This window comes from Canis lupus, chromosome 18, assembly GCF_011100685.1.
Source record: "Canis lupus familiaris isolate Mischka breed German Shepherd chromosome 18, alternate assembly UU_Cfam_GSD_1.0, whole genome shotgun sequence".
In the NCBI taxonomy this organism is placed as follows: domain Eukaryota; kingdom Metazoa; phylum Chordata; class Mammalia; order Carnivora; family Canidae; genus Canis; species Canis lupus.
Window position 1 is genome coordinate 49,875,283 of NC_049239.1, and position 21,363 is coordinate 49,896,645.

A 21,363-nucleotide genomic window follows, 5' to 3' on the forward strand; every position below is an offset into this window, starting at 1 on the left:
AACTGACTACATAAATGTTAATAGTATATTTTATTTAACCTCATATACCCAAACATTATTATCTCAACATGTAATTCTTTTGGTATTAAGTCTTCAAAATCTGTGTGTATTTTACACTTACAGCACATCTCAATTTGGACCAGCCATATTTTATGCTTAAGACTCATATATGGCCAGTGGTTGCTGTACCGGACAAAAACAGTTCTAATTATATATTACTACAATTACGATTCAAAGTTTCTCCTCTCGTACTAAAATAACACCCTCCCCCCAATCTCCTTCCACAGCCAAAGTCAACAGTTAACCACCTTTTCCACATAGGGCCAATGTGGGGTCAGTGAGGAGAGGTTATGGGCCACGTTCTTCCCTTCTTCTAAAATGTAAACATACATGAGAAATCGCATTTATTCTTAGATATGTAAAGCAACTTGGACATTCTTCAACTTAAAAAAAGTAGGTCACTGTTTTTCAGCCTCTAATATCTAGAAATGTTTGTAGGAATTAAAGGGAAGTTTTCACATGGTTCACCTTAAAACAATGAAGGGCTAGCTGGTTTTAGTATAATCCACCAAATTGTAAACCAGGCATGTGTAATTTTCTAAGCTAACTCAAAAATATAGGGGTGCCTGGGTAGCTCTGTCAGTTGGGCATGTGATTCTTGCTTTCAGCTCAGGTCATAATCTTATAGGTCACGGAATCAAACCCCAAATCGGCTTGAAGATTCTTTCTCCCTGTCCTTCTGGCCCTCTCCCCCACAAAATGAATAAATAAATCTTTTTTAAAAAAGATTTTATATATTTATTTGAGAGAGAAAGAGTAAGTGTGAGAGAGAACATAAGCAAGGAGGGAAGAGGCAGAGGGAGAGGGAAAAGCAGGCTCCCTGCTGAGCAAGGAGCCCAATACAGGGCTCAATCCCAGAACCCAGGATCTTGACCTGAGCTGAAGGGAGATGCTTAACCGATTGAGCCACTGAGGTGCCCCTAAATAAATTTTAAAATATATATATATTATAAAGAAGAAAAAAATGCCTAGGTCACTCAAATATGGAAACAATGATGTTTCATCAATGTAAAAAAAAAAAAAAAGCCACTAGATTCCCTATCATCTTGGGAGTACACTGAACCTTCACAGCCCACATTTAGATTGAAAACAACTTGCTTATTCCACGGCAGCAGACAGTTACCCCACACCTCTGGTCAAGTTTACAAGCAGCGTGGGAACAGGATGTATTGGACAAATCAAGCTGCTGAAAGGCTGCTCATACTGGCTCACCTACTCCTGCCAGCATCCGGACACCTGGAGTATCAGGACTCCCTTCCCTGGGCTTGAACTCAGGTATTGGGAGAACTTAGTTGGGCAGCATATGACAAGACCCAAATGGGGAAGTGCTGGGCTCAAGGAGGGCAGGTGGTTGCTCACTTGGTACAATGAAAGCAGCATGCCACAAGAAGGGGACAGAGAGCAAAGCACCTATAAATAGGACCATGCAGTGTCATCTGAAAGAAGGTTACTTCTGTGCTACACATTAACAATAAACTTCCTCCTCACAAAGCTGAATGCCTAGGCAAACGTTCCAACTTTCACACAAAAAGGCAGAAACACGGAACACAATGAAAAGAGTTAAGAGCTAGACTCTGAGAGACAGCTCTCACTCAGTACCAAGGAAAAATATCACAAAGGACTAGAAAGTCCACACAACAGCTGCTCCTCCGTTTCCTACAGTTGCCCTCCCCAGCCCTCAAAGACTGGACTAATTAAATCAAAGACCAGAGTGTCTCTTAGAGATACATATTTCCTTAGAGGAAAGGGCAATACAAACTCTGGACCAGAGTTTGCTTTGCAACGGATTCTTCAAAGAACATGTCACAAGTAATCACCTTTATACCACTCAGATATTCCAGAATCATTTTCAGTTTTACTTTGTAATTTCTTTGATATTTCAGGGTTTTTTGAGAGTAATAAATAAAGGAGCCAACTCCATTTATTATGTGTTATATCAACCAGCAGATACTCTGAATATAGGAATAACATGATAAATGGTCCCTACCCCCTCGAAAAATACAATAAAACTAAAAAAAGAAAAAGAAAAAGAAAAAGAAAGAAACACAGAATGAGAGGTATCAACTCCAAGCTTATTCTGTAGAAAGAGAGCTCAACAGAGGGGAACTTGACCAGAAAAGACTTCCTTATATATGAGGCTCAAAAGACAGGTAGAGTTCCATAAGTGATGCTATAGCAAAAAGTATTCCAGGCTAGTAAACATAAGCCTGCAAGCACGGAGAATAGGACAGGTTTCTAGTAGCTTCAGGAAAGTCATGGCAGGGAGAAAGCCCTGATAATAAATGCCACTGAAAAGGCTCAAAGATAAGCTTAGGCATCAAGACCAGGTCTCAAAGGGCCCTGAAAAAGTACACTACAGAGCACCATAGGCTTGCTGCAGAAGCAGAGAGAAAGAGAACTGGTGAGTTTTAACTAAGATAAACATATATTAAAATATCTACAGAAAAGACAAAGCAACATATTTTAATAACATATGGAAAGAAATCATTCTGAGCAGAAGCAGAGGAAAGTGACACACATAGAGGAGATGATATTTAAGCCATGGCAGGTATGCTTTCAACAGAGGCTGGAATCCTACAAAGGTGAAGAGAGGGAGAGGTCTAACCTGTTCTGGGTATGGCCAAGGTTTTGGGTGTGACTGAAATATGGGGCAGGGAGGGGGTGCTAAAGACAAGGCCATGAAGGTGGGACAGAGCAGAACTGTGCATGGGAAGACATAAGCGGGAGAATCCAGTAAGAAGAGGCAAATAAGCAGCGTCAGATGTGTACTTTATATACGAACTGTCTACAATGCAGCAGATGTACTGGAGACAGAGAAGCCTAAGAGTGAGCAACCCATCCAGAAGCCTCTATCAGAACCCACAGAAGTTGGAGAGCCCTGCAACAGCCTCCACTCTGAAAACCAAAGCATCCCCTAAAGATTTCCCACTAAACTACCTCTCTTCTTCCAGCATCAACCATGATTCTGCCTCTGCAAAACCCGATTTTCATGTTTTCTTCAATCGTGGCTATACTTTGTGGTATCAGATGATACAAATTTATGGCTTGCCTTTGGAATTCTGAGCTGCCTGGGAAATACATGACCCTCAGAAAGCAAACATCACCCCCATATTGGAGCTCACTCCAAATCTAGCACTCAGAGGCTGGGCAGGGCACATGCTGCAATGTCATCAGCTACTTCACTTTTACATTAAAAAGCCAACTGCTAAAAATAAAAAATAAAAAAAAAAAAAAAAAAAAAAAAAAGCCAACTGCTAGGGAAAACCCAGTCTTTTTTCTGTCACCTGGTCCGCATTAAATCAAGTAATGCGTTCCTGTACAAAGTATCATGAAAACGCAAATGTATATGCATTTCTTTTTTTTTTTAAGATTTTATTTATTTATTCATGAGAGACACAGAGAAAGGCAGAGACAGAGGGGAGAGCAGGCTCCCTGTGGGGAGGCTGATGCAGAACTTGATCCCAGGACCCCAGGATCATAACCTGAGCCAAAGGCAGACACTCAACCACCGAACCACCTGGGTGTCCCTGTATATGCATTTCTATGCATAATTTCCACAATTTCAAAAACTTTAGTCTAAGTATATGTAAAGCATAACACTTTACTAGGAACAAGGTTTGTGAATCTTTTCAAAGTGAGACTGAGGGGTTGGGAAGAAAAAAAGACAAGTAATTAGGGGGACACCATGGTGACCAAGTTCTTGCCAGAAGCCTGAGATCAAAAGAATGAAGGCAAAAACCCAGCTGCATCTAGGTATTGTGTATGTACACCCATGGGGGGGGTGGGGGCAGAGAGTGGGGAGAGACTGCACATGCAAACAAGCAAGGATAAGAGAGGGTGATACCATCAAAGTCACATCAGAAAATTCTTATGGGCTCTAACAGCGGATTTTTCATCTCAAGCTCCAGGATTCTCTGAATCTCTAAAAGCCAGTAGGAGAATCAACAAATTGGCATCAAACATCAGACAGAAACAACATATAACTGGAGAGCAAGAGGGTGGCTGCTGCTCTCTTCCCCAGTGCTGCCTGTGGAGGCAGCAGCCGCCTCCTGTCCAGCATTAGAGCTGCCCTCAGACCTCTAGGGAAGCCCAATATCATTAAAAAGATCAGTAAGTTTAACCAGCACAAATCAGACTGATATGTCAAAATTAAATTCAACTGGCAGAAACCCAGAAGCACTGGCAGGAGGGTATACCGAAGATTCAAGGACAAGCTTTTGATGTCCTACACTGGTTATGGGAGCAACAAGACAATACAGCGGCTTCCAAAAGTTCATAGTCCACAACATCAAGGAGTTTGAAGTGCTGCTGATGTGCAACCAATTTCACTGTGCAGAGATTGCTCACATGTCTTCTCCAAGAACCACAAAGTCACTGTACAAAGGGTGGCTCAGCTGGCCATCAGAACCACCAATCCCAATGCCAGGCTGCAGAGCAAAGAAAATGAATAGACAGCTCATGTGCACGTTGTATTTGTGTTAATAAAACCATAAAACTACAACAAACAAACAAAAAGAGGCAGCAGTCACCTGGCACAGCACAGAACAGTTCTGAAGTCTGCAGCTACAGGGGAAGGCCCTGGCAATAGAGCAGTGACAGAAGAACCGAGGCATAAGCTAGAAAGAGCTGGTCAAGTTAGACGGAAGTAGGTCCAAAGATTTTAGCTGACTGAAGCTCAACATTAAGTCATATTCTGATGTGACTAAAAACAAAGCAACCTCAGAATAAAGTCAGATGAATCTTGTCTAGGACCATGGAAGATCTAATCCTACTGTAGCCTTCCTAGGCAAATCACCTTCTGCCAGGCAATACCACACCCTGTTCTGGAAGGAGGAAGAGACTGCCAACCACGTGGTACCTAAAGAGATGACCACGCAAAGAGACTCATCACCGGGGATAAAAGAACTAGCTTTCTATCTTAAAGCTCTTTTATACTATTATTTATAGGTCCCAAACATAAAATGAGAGCCAATGAGTGAAAAATATAGATGATGTGTGAGTAGTTACAGCAAGAACTCATTAAAGATGAGGCTAAAGGGAACCCTGGGTGGCGCAGCGGTTTAGCGCCTGCCTTTGGCCCGGGGCGCGATCCTGGAGACCCGGGATCGAATCCCACGTCGGGCTCCCGGTGCATGGAGCCTGCTTCTCCCTCTGCCTGTGTCTCTGCCACTCTCTCTCTCTCTCTGTGTGTGTGACTATCATAAATAAATAAACATTTAAAAAAAAAAAAAAAAAAAAAAAGATGAGGCTAAAGGTTGTGGCTGTGAACATACACAATGCCCCAAGCCTGAAGGAACTCTGGCCAAAGCCTAGATGGTTGTCTCCTTCAGGAAAGGAAGGCAATACTAAGTGATGGCCGTGCTGCTTCATAAATCTCTTCTCAAGTCCATTTGATATAAAAGGCATGGCTTTATTGGCGCTGACATGGGGCCTCAACAAGAAAATGAAAAGATTACACAACGTTCCAGATGTTTACTGGGTAAACACAATCTTCTACTCCTCTGACAACTCAAGCAAGACAGCAATAAAGTAAAAAAAGAAAAAAATGCCAATAAATGTATGAAAGTACAGAAAATAGAGAAATAATTCAGAAATCCAACGTCCAAATAACATAAGTTGTAGAAGAATATATTAAAATCCACAATCACCTGCCTCACCAAAAAAAAAAAAAAAAAAACAAAACCTCCCCAGTGTAAAGAATAGGACTCTCCCATCTAGGACTTACAGATCCTATCACAGTGAGTGGTGAAACAGACCTCTAAGGCACAGTGTGAAAATTCAAAGTATCAGGGATAAAGACATATCTCAACTTTTCTCATGAGGAAAAAAACACTCAAAAAAGGACTGAAAATCAGAATATCAGCTTCCTCAATAGCAATTCTAGAAAAGAACATTTTCTGACATGGAAGGTCAGAAAGATACATTCACACTTTCTCAAAAAGCTACCAGAAAATGGGCTCCACCAAAGCTTTGCAGTAAGCCAGGAGGGGTGCCTGGCTGGCTCAGTCTGTAGAGCATGGAACGCTGAATCTCAGGGTTGTGGGTTCAAGCTCCATGATGAGAGTACAAAGTACTTAAAAATAAGGGCGTCTGGGTAGCTCAGTCAGTTCAGCATCTGCCTTTGGTTCAGGTCATGATCCCAGGGTCCTGGGATTGAGCCACACAGGGCTCCCTGCTCAATAGAGAGCCTGCTTCTCCCACTCCATCTCCCTCTGCCTGCCACTCTCTGGCCTGTGTTCTCTTTCTCTCTGTTAAAAAAAAAAAAAAAAAAAACTTAAAAAAAGTACTTAAAAATAAAATCTTAAAACAATATATAAAAAGGCATGGCAATAAGCATGATGGGAAGACATGGAATACATGGAACCAGGGATCCCACACACTAAGAAGCAAAGATAACTCTCAGAAGAAAAGTAAGATAACACTTGCCACTACAGATGAAGTCAAGAGGAATCTGCCGGGAGCGAGGCATGCATGAGACAGAGGGCTCTGAAAAGGATGTATCCACACAGGAGATCTATGTGCCAGATATATGTGACCATGCTGAGAAGAATTTTACTAATTAAGTCAGAGACCTAGGGAATAATTAACCAAGATATACATACTTTTATACTGATTTTAACCAAAGTTGAGCTTAAACTATGTTAGAAGATGGGGGAGGGAAAGAAGCTGTGCGTGTAAAAGCTAAACTTTCACCTTCATTGTCAGAAGTCAGCTAGATTAGAAACAGCTATAGGCACACGACTTAGAAATATGAAAGGAAGTAAATGTGAGAAAACAGCTAAGAGATAAAGGTAGTGGCCCCTACTACATGATTAAGGGATGAGGAAAGGAAAGGATAGGAAAGATGGAGCAGATGACTATTATTTTTTATTGTAAATTTTGTGGTACTGTTTGACTTTTAAACTATGCACCTATATAAACTATATACCCAAGTATGATAAGATATTATGAAAGAAATGAAAATATAAAAGTATTTACTACAATCCTGGCACTTAATAAGGGCTCTACAAACGTAGGCTCAGTCTGAAATCAAGACATTGTGAAAGATTAGCTAAGCTGCCCACTCATATGTAAAGATAGGAAGTAGCTGCATATACTTAAGAGTCTGTGTATAAAAAACAAGCAAACAAAGAAACAGAACAAGCCAAGCAAACGAGAGCAAAAACCACAAGGGTACCTTTTTCACATTTAGGTCCTTTTTTTCACTTCATTCTTTCTGCCATCAGCATGTGAGCCAACTCCAGAGACCTGGGACCTGGGGGTACAGTACTGAAGTTGCCAAATCTGGTCTGCCACCTATTTTTATGCAGCTCCTGAGCAAAGAATGATTTTCAGATTTTTAATTGGTTGGGGGGGAATCAGAAGACTATTATTCCATGACTTATGAAAAATCTTTCAAATTCAAGTAAGTTTTCCTGAATCACAGGCACAACATCCACTTAAATCCTGCCTCTGGCTGCTGTCACACTACGAAGGCAGAGTTGAGCGTGGCAGAGACCACCTGAGGGTACTTATCACTCTGCACTGCTGCTCGCTGGATCACGATGACACAGTCCTAACTTGGGGCAAAATGTTGAACTGCAACACTTATTTTATTATCCTTGCATCCCCAACAAATCAAAACAAGAAAAGAAAAACCAGACTTCACAAGTTGTGTTTGTAAGACAGAGTGGGACGGTGATTCTTATGTCACAAAATCAGATGGCAAAGTGCTGTGTCTGCAATGTAACGACACCATACCTGTACTAAGAGAACATAATGTTATGTCCACACTTCCAGACCACGCAGTCATCAGAGTATTCCCAACGCATAGGAAGGCATGTGTCAGAAACATTTAAGCTTTTAACTGGATTATCTTGTAACAGGAAAATTTCTTCACAAAAATAGAAGATGAAAATGAAACCTCAAGCAGAGCTGGTCTCCAAGTAGCTTATTAGCCATATGGCAAGGAAGCCAAGGATAGTTTTCCTTTGGACTCTTGAGGAGTTCACAGATATGACCGATGCAGCTCAGCTGTTATTTATTTGAGGCATTTGACATGATGACAAATGAGTCTTTAAGAGCCCACACAAAACAGCCACAGGCCAGGTGTTTTCAGAAAAGCTAGACAAAGTCACTACAGTGTGTAGCAGAGTTCGGCCATGAGTGACGTGTTACAGCTGATAATGGTAAAATAACATGTAGAGCAAAAAACGGCTTAATTGGACAAATTTACAAAACTTGTGAAAATGTACTGTTCAAAGTTTACAGTTCTTGATTTTCATCAGCAGGTCCTTTGAGAGGTTTTTTAAATTCCTCATGTGTTACTGTACTGGTAACATCAACAGCGAACCTCATTTACTCTCCAGACCTGTCATCCGACCCTGACTTTTCCTATCACCAGCAAGCAGCATAATGGCTTTTAGCAAGGGTTAATGTCTTCTGCAACTTTTTGAGCTCAGAGTCAAGACTGAAATCTTTCTGAATGAGAGAATAACCCTCAACCACTACTGCTAAGCCCTGAATGGCTCTGAAAATTGGCATTGGCTTAAGACTTGAGGCTTCTTAGTGAATTCAACCTAAAACTACAAGGCTAATCAGCACTGGTCTGCAAACCTGCTGCAGTGGTAAGGTCATTTCACTACTAACTTTGTTAGGATCATAAATTCAAACTGCTTCATACCCTTCCCATGTTGTCAGAACCTAAAATTGAAGTGAGATCTCTGTTTCCATACAAATTTGCAGTGGGTACATTTTTTTTAGCTCAAACTACAGTTAAAAGAATTTTTCAGACCTTAATGCAAATGTAAAGGAAATTATCCTATTGCAAAATTCATACAGCTATACAAATGAGAATTTTCCTAACCATCAACTAGAAGTAATCAATCTACAATGTAATGACATGCTAAAAGACAAACACTAAGAGAAGAATCTAATAGAATTCTATAAATGCCTTCCAAGTAATGAATATACATGCTTTTAGAACTGATATCAGAATGTGGCAGTACCTATTTGTGTAAAAAGATATTTTCAAAGATGAAATATGTAAAATCTCATTATAGCAGCATTAATAGATTAGATGAACATTTACAATAGAGTTTGAGAGGGGAAGTCTGGCTATGAACACCATTTAGGTGAAATGGTATCCCCCTAGAAAAAGAATTCCATTCTTCTCATTAATAGATCTGTATTATAGAATATTGAACTCAAGTACTCTTAAATTTTTAATTCCATCAATAATATCTGTGAAAATTTCCTCTGTTATGTAAATACCGATACAATATTCTCCTTTTTGCCTTGTGGTCTGCAAAACCTAAAATATTTCCTATCTGGGGATCCCTGGGTGGCGCAGCGGTTTGGCACCTGCCTTTGGCCCAGGGCGCGATCCTGGAGACCCGGGATCGAATCCCACATCGGGCTCCCAGTGCATGGAGCCTGCTTCTCCCTCTGCCTCTCTCTCTCTCTCTCTCTCTCTCTGTGACTATCATAAATAAATAAAAAATTAAAAAAAAAATTTCCTATCTGGGCCTTGATAAACCCTGTCTAAAGGACCCTATATTTACAATGCTGCTCCTCTTTGGGAATCCTTCTCTACCACCTGGTACTGATTCTAGGACTCCTAGAGACTAATGGATAACTTCCTAAGAGAAGAATTCACCTGGCATCAGACAGCATATGATGAACAGAGGGAGTGAAAAAAAGAAACAGAAGGAATACAGCTAATGGTAAGGAATTGTTCTATCCATTGCCACAACTAAGAGTCATCAGCAAAGAACAAAATAAAACAAAAACAAAATGAGAGGGAGAAAGTCCTAAAAATGTCATCCTAAGAAATGTTTCTGAAATTTTAGCCCTACCACTATACAATTAATGATACCTATTGTGTAAAAAGTACTAAAAATATCAAGTAGAAGTCAAAAATCCTTGCTTGTGGAATGCTTAAATGTACTCAAAGAAAAAAAATAACGCTAAAATAATTGAGATTTTTTTAAATAATAAATTTATTTTTTATTGGTGTTCAACTTGCCAAAATACAGAATAACACCCAGTGCTCATCCCGTCAAGTGCCCCCCTCAGTGCCCGTCACCCATTCACCCCCACCCCCCACCCTCCTCCCCGTCTACCGCCTCTAGTTTGTTTCCCAGAGTTAGGAGTCTTTATGTTCTGTCTCCCTTTCTGATATTTCCCACACATTTCTTCTCACTTCTCTTATATTCCCTTTCACTATTATTTATATTCCCCAAATGAATGAGAACATATAATGTTTGTCCTTCTCCGATTGACTTATTTCACTAATTGAGATATTCTAAGAGTTCACAAAGGAGTGGCCACAGAGAAATTGAAACAATACAGAAAGATTTGCCAATAAGGTAGAAAAAGAGCTGAGCCCTAGTAAAAGGGTAATCAAATACAGAGAATAATAATAAAACCGTATGATGGGGGGGTGGACAAAATGGGTGAAGGTCAAAAGGTACAGACTTCAAGTCATAGAATAAGTCATGAAATGTAATGTACAGCATTGTGACTACAGTTAATAATAATACTGAATTATGTATTTGAAAGTCACTGTGAGAGATCTTAAAAGTTCCCATTACAGAGGCATCTGGTGGCTCAGTTGGGTAAGCATCTGACTCCTGATTTTGTTTTTTGTTGTTTTACTAAAAATTTTATTTATTTTTAAAATTTATTTATTTGAGAGACCATGCACGCGAGCAGGGGCAAGGACAGAGGGAGGGCAAGAAAGAAAGAGAATCCCAAGCAGACCTCCCACTGAGTGTGGAGTCTGCTACTAGGGCTCAATCCCATGACCCCAAGATCACTAACAGAGCCAAAACCAAGAGTCAGATGCTGAACTGACTGAGCTACCCAAGTGCCCTTGACTCTTGATTTTGGCTCCAGTCATAATCTCAGGGTTGTGAAATTGAGCCCCGTGTCTAGCTCCTCAGAGAGCATGAAGCCTGCTTAAGATTCTCTCTCTCCCCTTTTGCCCCTCCCCAACTCCTTGTCTTTTTTTTTTTTTTTTTAATTTTATTATTTATTTATTCACGAGAGACACAGAGAGAGAGAGCAAGAGGCAGAGACACAGGCAGAGGGAGAAGCAGGCTCCATGCAGGGAGCCCGATGTGGGACTCGATCCCAGGTCTCCAGGATCACACCCTGGGCCGAAGGCGGTGCTAAACCGCTGAGCCACTCGGGCTGCCCCCCAACTCCTGGTCTTAAAAAAAAAAAAAAAAAGTTCTCACCCCAAGAAAAAACTGTGTGATGATGAATGTCAACTAGACTTCCTGTGGTGATCATTTCAAAATATATACAAATATCAATTCACTATGTTGTGTGCCTAAAATTCACATATTGGGCAGCCTGGGTGGCTCAGCGGTTTAGTGCTGCCTTCAGCCCACAGCATGATCCTGGAGACCCGGGATCGAATCACACATCGGGCTCCCTGCATGGAGCCTGCTTCTCCCTCTGCCTGTGTCTCTGCCTCTCTCTCTCTCTCTCTCTGTGTCTCTCATGAATAAATAAAATCTTTAAAAAAAAAAAATAAAATACAGTAAAATTCACATGTTGTATGTCAATTATATCTCAATTTTTTACAGTTGTATGGTATTATTGAAACAGCTTTAAAAATCATTCTTTGATAGTGTCACAATACCCACAATGAAAAGTGGGTAACTATTACAATTTACAAACAGACAACAGTCCCATAAACAGAAAAAAGAGGTACAACCTATAAAATAACCAGCTGAATTCAAGATGGAGGTCTTTGGGGGCCCTGAAATTTGTGCCCCCTCTTCCTGTTACTCCCAGCTCTGAACCAGCTGATCAAAAGGCAGAATAACAGCTCATGTGCATCATAAACCACTTTCTTTATTATAATCAATGGGCCTACATGGTCAGACCACAGTTGTAAGCATGTGGTCCCGACTTTCTCAAATCTGAACCCTCAACTTGGGATGAATTCTTCCACACAGTCAGGCAGGTGGGAAATGGAAGTGGCTTTACCCACAGGGTTAGAATGTAACCCGGGGCAGAGAAAGAGAAGAAACAGCTGGACACCCCTACTCCCCAAAAAAAGGTGCCTTACCAGACAAGGCACCAAGAGGTGAATGAATACTTAGAGGAGAATTCTCCCCGTCAGGATTTTTACAGAGAAAAAGCTGGACAAGTCAGAAGATTTATGTAAGAATCCTGAATATCAGGAGGCCCAGGAGGTGGTGCTTCACTGCATAAGCACGGAGAGAGGCCAGAAGGGGGAGGAGAGTCATTTATGAGGGGCTGAAGGAAAAACTGCCTTGGGATGAAAAGCAGAGAGCTGCTATAGCACCATAACTAGACTATCTCCTGAGATAAAGAAGCTTGAACTGTATATAATTAAGTGGTTTATGCCCACCTTTTCTTCAAGATACAATGGAGCAAATGAAAATGGATTAAAAATGTGTCACATCCTCCAAAGACCCTACTGGACCACTTTCTGAGGTGCCAACTATCAAATACGCAAAATTAACCTCCGATGTTTAAGAAAAAGTTTCAGTAAAGAGTTCTAAAATGATAGCAATTAAGACTTGAAAGCAGTCAGATGGCTAGCTAAAAGCCAGAGAGAGATGGCCTTTGGCTGGTGTAAAACAAAACAACCCAAGCTCAATCTCTCTTGTGCCAGCACACACATACTTCCAGGTGACCTAGAAGCAGCCGCTGAGTCTGAAGAACCAGTCATTCTCTGTGTGCTCCTTCAGCTTGCTAGGCCTGGCTTATCCTTGGGACCCAGATCAACTCCCCTAGGAAATGAGGAAACCCACACATCGTGTGTGCTGTAGATTCCAAAACTTGCAAGAGCAAACTACAGAGGCTATTTAACTTGCTAAAAATACCACACTGCCACAGAACCATACTGTACCTGGTCTGGCCCTGGTCGACCTAGACTCCAGGGTCTCACAAAAGAACACTGCCTTCCTTGATGAACTCATGGAAGGAAACTCCTGATAATTTCAATGGTCTTACCTTTCAACCAAGTTTAAAAATTAAAAGAAATGTTTTCTTCTCTGTGGCTCCTTGCCCATTACAGGTTATGCTGGTAACAGTTGTCTTCCAATTCACTGCATTAGCAGACTAGCCAGAGGTAAAGTGGGATGTGGAAGCAAAACAGAAGCTCTCCTGTAAAGAAAAAAGAGCATATTTTCACAGCATGTTCTGTTTTGGTCTGGTGACATCTGACATTAAAGATACTGGTTGAAGGTCCTGATTCACAGAATCTCAGAAGATCAAACAGTTCTAGTTAACTGAAATTTTTTCTATGTGAAAATAGGGGGAGGGGGCAGCCTGGGTGGCTCAGTGATTTAGCACCACCTTCGGCCCAGGGTGTGATCCTGGAGACCCGGGATCAAGTCCCATATCAGGCTCCCTGCATGAAGCCTGCTACTTCCTCTGCCTGTGTCTCTGCCTCTCTCTCTCTCTCTCTCTCTGGTCTCTCATGAATAAATAAATAAAATCTTAAAAAAAAAAAAAAAAGGAGAGGAGGAAAGGCACTATCATCCCTCTGCCTCAGTTTTTACCCTACACTAAACAATAACCCAGAAACACAGACACCATAATAGCACTATCAGTAAGAACATATAAATGTTCTTATCTTTATGTTATGAAAACATCAATGATATTCTTACCCAACACAGGGTTGACTGTGATGGCACCATATTTTAAAATACTAAATCAAATTTTAAAAGTAGCCGCCAAGTAGCCCCATGTTAATACCTTTAAACACCATAACTTTCACCAGGAAATGAAAGCAGAATATTGAGGTCACTGAAGTACTAGCTATAGTCAAACTGTGTCTCTAATGTCAATTAATCAAACACTACACATGAAAGGACTATAAACCATTTTCCAAGGCACTTTATGGATAACACTGCAGGAAAAGATTCAAATTATGGACAATATGCTAATTAGAAATCCTGTAAGAAGACAGTCTACAAGGCATCTCAAAACATAATGCTGTTCATTGGATATGTTTCTTCCATAAAACTCACTACACTCAAGCCAATGTTTTCCATCAAATAAGATAACAGAAACAATGCTGACTGCTGACTTCTTATTAAAACAATAACTTGAGGGGCACCTGGGTGGCTTAGTGGTTGAGCATCTGCCTTTGACTCAGGGTTCTGGGATTGAGTCCCACATCAGGCTCCCCACCTGCTTTTCCCTCTGCCTATCTCTCTGTGACTCTCATGAATAAATAAATAAAATCTTTAATAATAAAAAAAGAAACAATAAATTGAATCAACCAACAGTAACAAACCCAGCTTAAGAAATTATTTAATTCTAAACATAAAACATTTTACCAGTCAAATGCTTTCTAAACAAACGCTTGAAAAAATTGACCAACTAAATTTCTGCTTTAAATTTTAAGACATCATGTGCCATCATGTGCTATTACAGTCCTCAGGCATAACAAGGCTAACGTGTTATTATAAAAAGTGTATCACTAAATGTTGCAGGTAATTCTAGCCCCATCCCAACCTTCTGTGTGCCCAGGGTTCCAGGTCCTTTTAAGAATCCGATGAATTTACATGCATCACAAAATGTACACTTACGCACGCACGCACACACACAATTTAGCATTTAAATGAGTGGTTGTAGGACCCTCAGAGATGATCTGCAGTTGTTTCTTCCAGGAGCGAAGATCACTCACTCCCCCCACCAGTAGGTAGATCACAGGCTCCCAGCAGAGTTGGACCAACCTGCCTGCCTGCCTCACCATGCTGCACACTCCATATTCAGGGAAGCCAAAAGAAAAAAAAACAGTTATCAAATGTGCTCATGGCATTATGAACCTGGGTGCTTATTAAATAGTAACAAGTGTGCTGAGACTTAATCCATTTTTCTGGAATAAGGTGTTTGTATAATTGCTCATACTCTTTTCACTTGGGCTAATGAGGGAAAAGAGTGGGTCTATAATACTGATGGTAAGAAATATAGTCATTCTAAAGTGTGAGAACATGAGAAACAAGACCAAACCACGGCAAATAGAATGGAAGAGTGTCTGAGTGTAGCCGTGGGCCTCTTGAGTAAAGAGTGTATGTCAAATACACATTGAAATGCCTCTAGATCTACAGTAAAAAGACTATTTTGGTTGTTTTGCCTTAAAGACACAATCCACAAGGACCAGGAGAAGGCAACCAAATTAGAGAGGTGTTGAAAGGGAGCAAAAGGAGTACAGGCTGAGAAAGTTATTCACTGAACATTTAGATCCCTAAATATCTTCACCCTCTCCCATCCCTGCCAGCTCGGCGTATGACAGGATGATGAGCCATGAAAGCAGGCCTCTGCACTGGAGAGCCTGGCCAGCACAGCTTGTTATAGCTCGCCACCCTGATAACAGAGGTACTGCGGGAACTACAGAATAAATGCTGAGACACAGGCATACCCCACGGCCCACCCCAACTCCAGCCACGTTTTCCTACTGGGTTCTTCAGTTTCCCAGCTAGGCTGAAGACAGGAATGTCTTCAGAGTGAACTAACTGACCTTGAGAAAAAAGAACTTGAAAATATTGACACTAGGAATTTCCCAACCAAAGAAGCACTACTGGTCACTGCTGGAAAGTTCATAGCCAATGAGCCCCTCCCATGATGGGAGCCTCCAATCTACCATTCTTAAAAACTAGTATTTTTTTAAAAAGCTTTTCATTGCAAATTTGCAGAACAGTTACAAGAATAGTAGAGGAACAGGCAGCTTAGCAGTTTAGCGCCGCCTGCAGCCTGGGGTGTGATCCTGGAGACCCGGGATCGAATCCCACGTCGGGCTCCCTGCATGGAGCCTGCTTCTCCCTCTGCCTGTGTCTCTGCCTCTCTCTTTCTCTGTCTCTAATAAATAAATAAAATCTTAAAAAAAAAAATAGTAGAGAAAACTCCCACTAAGCCTTCCCCTGGACTCACAACTAATCATTTTGTCACTTTTGCTTGAGCACCTCCTCTCCACGAATATCCCAACCCCTTGATAGTTACTATAGATCACTGACCTTTCCACCAAACAGTTCACTGTGTATTTCCTAAGAACAAGGACACTAATTCACACAACCACAGTACGTATGTCAAAGTCAGGAATTTAACATAGTACTTACTGACTAAGGATTAAATAGTTCATATTCCAATTTTCCCAAATGTTCTACAATGGCCTTCATGGTAATCCTCCATCACCTCCATCCAGGATCCTATGTCCTAACTCCTTCATTTCCTTCTGTCTAAAACAGTCCTGCATTATTTCTTTGTCTTTCATTTCACTGACATTTTTGAGGAATACACGGTATACATTTCTGGCATGAATAAATGAAGTTTTGTTGTTCCTGAAGTATCACATAAAGAGGGTGTCAATTTGTCCCACTATTGGCGAGCATTTAGATCACCTGGTTAAGATGATATGTGCCATACTTCACCGCTGTAAAATAACCATTTTTCTGTAATAAATAAGTAATCTGTGGAAAGATTTTTCTTTTTAGATTTTATTTATTTATTCATGAGAGACACTGAAAGAGAGGCAGAGACACAGGCAGAGGGAGGAGAAGCAGGCTCCATGCAAGGAGCCTGATGTGGGACTCGATCCTGAGAATCCGGGATCACACCCTGAGCCAAAGGCAGACGCTCAACCGCTGAGCCACCCAGGTGTCCCTGTGGAAAGATATTTTGAGCTTATGTTCTTAAAACATTCACTCAGTAGTTTTACTACCTATTGGCAATTTTTGTCTGATCAACTGTTCTCTGATGGCTAAAAAGTGATTTTTTTTGTAAATCTACTGTTCTTCCATCAGATGATATTTTAACTTTAGTAAGGTATGCCCTCCTCTTCTCACTCATCCTCTAACTCCTTAACAATATGGACTCACAGATTCTTATTTTATTTATTAATGCCATCATCCACTCTGATGCTCAAATTGTCCCACATTCGGCCAGTTAAGAGTCCTGATTCAAGCAGACTCCTGTGTGCTTCTCACACTCTTTGAGCACTTCCTTATTTCCTGGCATAACAACATGACATGTTCCAGATTCATCTTGAACATTCTTTGCCCCAACTCTGAAATCATTCATTTCTCCAGGAAGCCCTGGTTCTTTTAGTGGAGAATGTAACATAAAAATGAAGATCTGAGGGCAGCCCCGGTGGCGCAGCAGTTTAGCGCTGCCTGCAGCCCAGGGCGTGATCCTGGAGACCCTGGATCGAGTCCCACCTCAGGCTCTCTGCATGGAGCCTGCTTCCCCCTCTGCCTCTCTCTCTCTCTATGAATAAATAAAATCTTAAAAAAAAAAATGAAGATCTGAGAAGTAAAGATGTTCACAGATAGGAAAGCTGGGAAAGAGCAATTTCATATAATTCAACTCTTTGTGCTGTGTATCCCTGACTTTTAGATATGAAGGAAAACAAAGATTATCATGTATCTCAGGAAAGCCACTATCATGAAAAGTCAAGGGCAAAACAGAAAAATACAAGCTGGAGGAAAAATAAAAAACAAAGAGAGGGATCCCTGGGTGGCACAGCGGTTTGGCGCCTGCCTTTGGGCTCAGGGCGCGATCCTGGAGACCCGGGATCGAATCCCACATCGGGCTCCCGGTGCATGGAGCCTGCTTCTCCCTCTGCCTGTGTCTCTGCCTCTCTCTGACTATCATAAATAAATTAAAAAAAAAAAAAAAAAAACAGAAAAAACAAAGAGAATATATAAAATAATAATTGATGTCCTCAGAAAGATAATAATACATCCATAAACAAAAGAATACTATTTAAAAGGGCACACAGAACAAATAACAAATGCAGAAGGAAAATGATTTCCAACCATCAATCAAGACTACACAGAAAGAAACACAAAGTCAAAAGATTTACCTCCCACACAAGTTATTCAGAGAAGACACTGAGGAGAGAGATTATGCTCCACTAACACAGAGGGAGAGCTCTGAAGACAGCAAAGAACACGAGAACAAGAGAGGAAAAATCCCTGGGATCCCAGGAGACAACTGGGCTCCCAGCAGGGAAGGCTAGCAAGGCAGCCTGGAGCTGGGGAAGAGTTCTTCCAAAAGTGAAAGCTGATTGAATACCTGAGCATGGAACTGACAAAAAGTCTGAGGCTAAAATAGTGACTGAATTTTTTTTTTTTTTAAAGTGATGGGGCACCTGGCTTAGTCACTGAAGCATGCGCCTCGATCTCAGGGTCAGAGTTCAAGCCCCACACTGGGTGTAGAGATTACTCAAAACAAACAAACAAACAAACAAACAAACAAACAAACGTTTTGTGAAAAGTGATACACTTTCAAGGAAAACCAAAAGTTGTTCAGGAAAAGTATTCGTAATTCACTATGTAATATATAAATAGCACACAGGGTCATAATGATAAAACTAAATATTGATTTAACCACAATTGCAATAGAATTATTTTGGAAGGATGGGGAAGATAGAATGTGGGAGGTGAGAAGAGAGAGCTAATCCTTACCTTCTGTATCTTTTCATAACAGGAAATCAACGGATATGCTTGAAACTAAAAATAATTCAGCGTACAATCATGCAAGTATGAAGTTTTCAAATATGCTCTTCAGACACAGGAGGTAAATATATAATATGTATATATATACACACACTTTTTTTTTAATTGGCTAAAGGTGTTCTGGACAACTGCGTGGCTCAGTTGGTTGAGCGTCTGCCTTTGGCTTGGGTCATGATCTTAGGGTCCTGGGATGGAGCCACTAGACTCCCTGCTCAGAGAGGAGTCTGCTCCCCCCCACCCCCACCCCCCCTCCCTGATTAGTGCCTGCTCAAGCGCTCTCACGTGTGCGCTCACAGTCCCTCTCAAAAGAATAGAAAAAAATCTTTAAAAAAAAAAAAAGTTCAAAAAATTACAGTGGCCTTCAGGAAAAGCAAAAAGAGGGTGAGGAGGCTAAGGAAGGCTGTTAATCTCATCCAACCTCCTAGAACTAGCTCACTTTTAACTGTGGATGTGTAATGCTTTGACCAAAAAAAAGAAAAAAAAAAGTCCTTAATAAATTTTTAAGAAGAATGCTAAACTGGAAAAAGGTATTCAATGTTGAGACTAGACAGCTATAACATGAGCAACTCCCTAGCTCTAGACATGAGCCTTCTATCCATCCTGACTATCCATCCATTCCTCCATCTATGAAATAAAGAGTTGGACTACTTAACTCTAAACATTGTTCTTCCTGCTTCAATAACTTATGAATCTAATATAAAAATGAAGTAATCTAGGCTTTAAATATGGTGCCAGTGGCTACAGACATTAGTCAATTAAATTATAGAAAGACCTAAGCAGGACCAGTGAAAGAATAAATGGAAAGAGAAGTAAAATGGGGGGAAAAACTTTGCTTAAAGCCCCTGGGGACCGACAGGCTGCTGATGGTGAGGGAGAAGTTAGACACGCACAGTTTAGGGCCTGAAGACAAAGAGTTCCGGATCCCAGCCTGGAAAGAATTTAACTGACAGTATACAGACAAATTAGGACACAAGACCACTGGAAAAAAAGCTACGTAAGCCAAAGAGAGAGGTTTGCTTTGAAAGTTAAAATATACAGATGATGGTGGAATCCATGAAGATGACGAAAGCTGCTTCCCTCTCAAAAGGGGGGAACTCTCTCCAGGTATTTAACTTGCAGGAAACCCGAGTTTTACATAATAAGAAAAGGGCCTTGGCCAGAGAGCAGAGTACTGAAGGATTGGGAGCAACAGTACAATGTGTGGAGCTAAAGGAGGAAAAGTAGGGCTTTGCTAGTAAACAATATAATGTGAGCTGTAATAGTGGATGTCCTAGTCTATTTAGGACACTGTAACAGAATACCATACTGGGTGGCTTATAAACAAGAGAAATTTATTTCCCACAGTTCTAGAGACTGGAAAAGTCCAAGATCACACCATGTGCAGATTCAGTATCTAGTGAGGGCTTGCTTCCTGGTTCATAGACAGCTGTCTTTTTGCTGTGTACTCTCATGTCAGGAAGGGCCAGCAAATCTCTAGGGTCTCTTTTAGATCTCATTCACAAAGGCTCCACCTTCATGGTCTAATCACCTACCAAAGGTCCCCCATCCCAATACCATCACACTGATGAAGTGTGAAGATTAGGTTTCAACATATGGATCTGGAGGGGGGTCACAAACATTCAGTCTATAGCAGTTGGTATCATTATATTATTCTCTCAGAGGAAATGGATCTGGAGGGGCCCCTTCAGAAAAGGAAATCAAGATTTAAAAAAGAGATAATACACTTTTATATTTATTTTTGCCAACCATTCCTTAAAGGAGCCACATTTTCTTCAACAGCCATACAACCCAATCCTATCACAAAGCATCTCAATTTTTAAATACTCTGACCAAGGCCAATAAGGAGAATGCAAGAACAATATAACTATAAAAATAACCAGTCAGAAATGAGGACTGGTTTAGCCTAAAATGGTGAAAAAACAGATTCTCAACTCAACAGTATCTAAATATGTACTTGCTTAGTCACAGAATTTGAGAATAGCAAGAATGAACATCTACCCTTACAAATCCTTTGTGCCAGCATTATACAAGAGCTTTCAATCCTCTTAGGTATTAATTCCTATTTTATAGCTGAGGATAATAAGAAAGGACTTACTCCATATAAACCTTATGGGAACTAGGTTATTTCTTTAATATATCTTAGGAAAAAAGGCAATGAAAATCTCTCCGCGCTATCATGTAAATTCCAAGATATTCCTCACTGATGCAAATTCACACAAGGAAGCCATAACTATTACAGAACATGCAAGAAAGTTAATTTCTCCTTGTATCATACATCAAGAACAATAAACACCTTCTCAATTACAGACAAGTGATACAGCCCAAAGACCGAACACATAAAAGCAAGTAACTCTACTTTTACTAACACTAGGCAGCCCTCAGGTAGGCCAGCTCAATCAGAGTAGCATTTTAACATGGATATTGATCCCATTTCTGCAAGTGTTCTCACACATGCTCTCCAAACTGCCCAAGTCCTAAGAGATAGAATATAATGAGATGGGAAAATAATCCATCTCTTTGAGGTCTCGTTCACCATTTTAGCCTCAATGCCCAGGCTATGAGTAAAAAATTTTAAAAGTCTACAAAAATTTGAATACAAAAGTCAGAAAAGAAAAGAATACAAAAGTCATCAAAAATGAGCATATAAACAATTCATAATTGGAAGAAAAAACCTAAATAAATAATTCAGATGGCTTGAGAGGCATCTTTCAACAAAAATTTAAACACATATTTGCATGTAAATATTTAAATCTATTTATAGGGAATCCCTGGCTGGCTCAGCGGTTTGACGCCTGACTTCGGCCCAGGGTAT

At 40.6% G+C, this 21,363-nt stretch overlaps 1 protein-coding gene across 20 annotated transcripts in view; it reads right to left on the reverse strand.

The window, feature by feature from the left end:
* The window catches only part of PPP6R3 (protein phosphatase 6 regulatory subunit 3), a 144,962-nt gene that overhangs the window by 84,938 nt on the left and 38,661 nt on the right, over nt 1–21,363 (reverse strand). For 18 of the 20 annotated variants that reach the window (XR_005373582.1, XR_005373583.1, XR_005373581.1 and 15 more), the window contains exon 2: nt 13,039–13,191. The gene's annotated coding sequence lies outside the window, so the exon portion shown is untranslated. Of the gene's footprint in view, nt 1–7,237; nt 7,374–13,038; nt 13,192–21,363 lie in introns of all 20 variants that reach the window. The other 2 variants (XR_005373574.1, XR_005373573.1) reach the window with 2 other exon arrangements.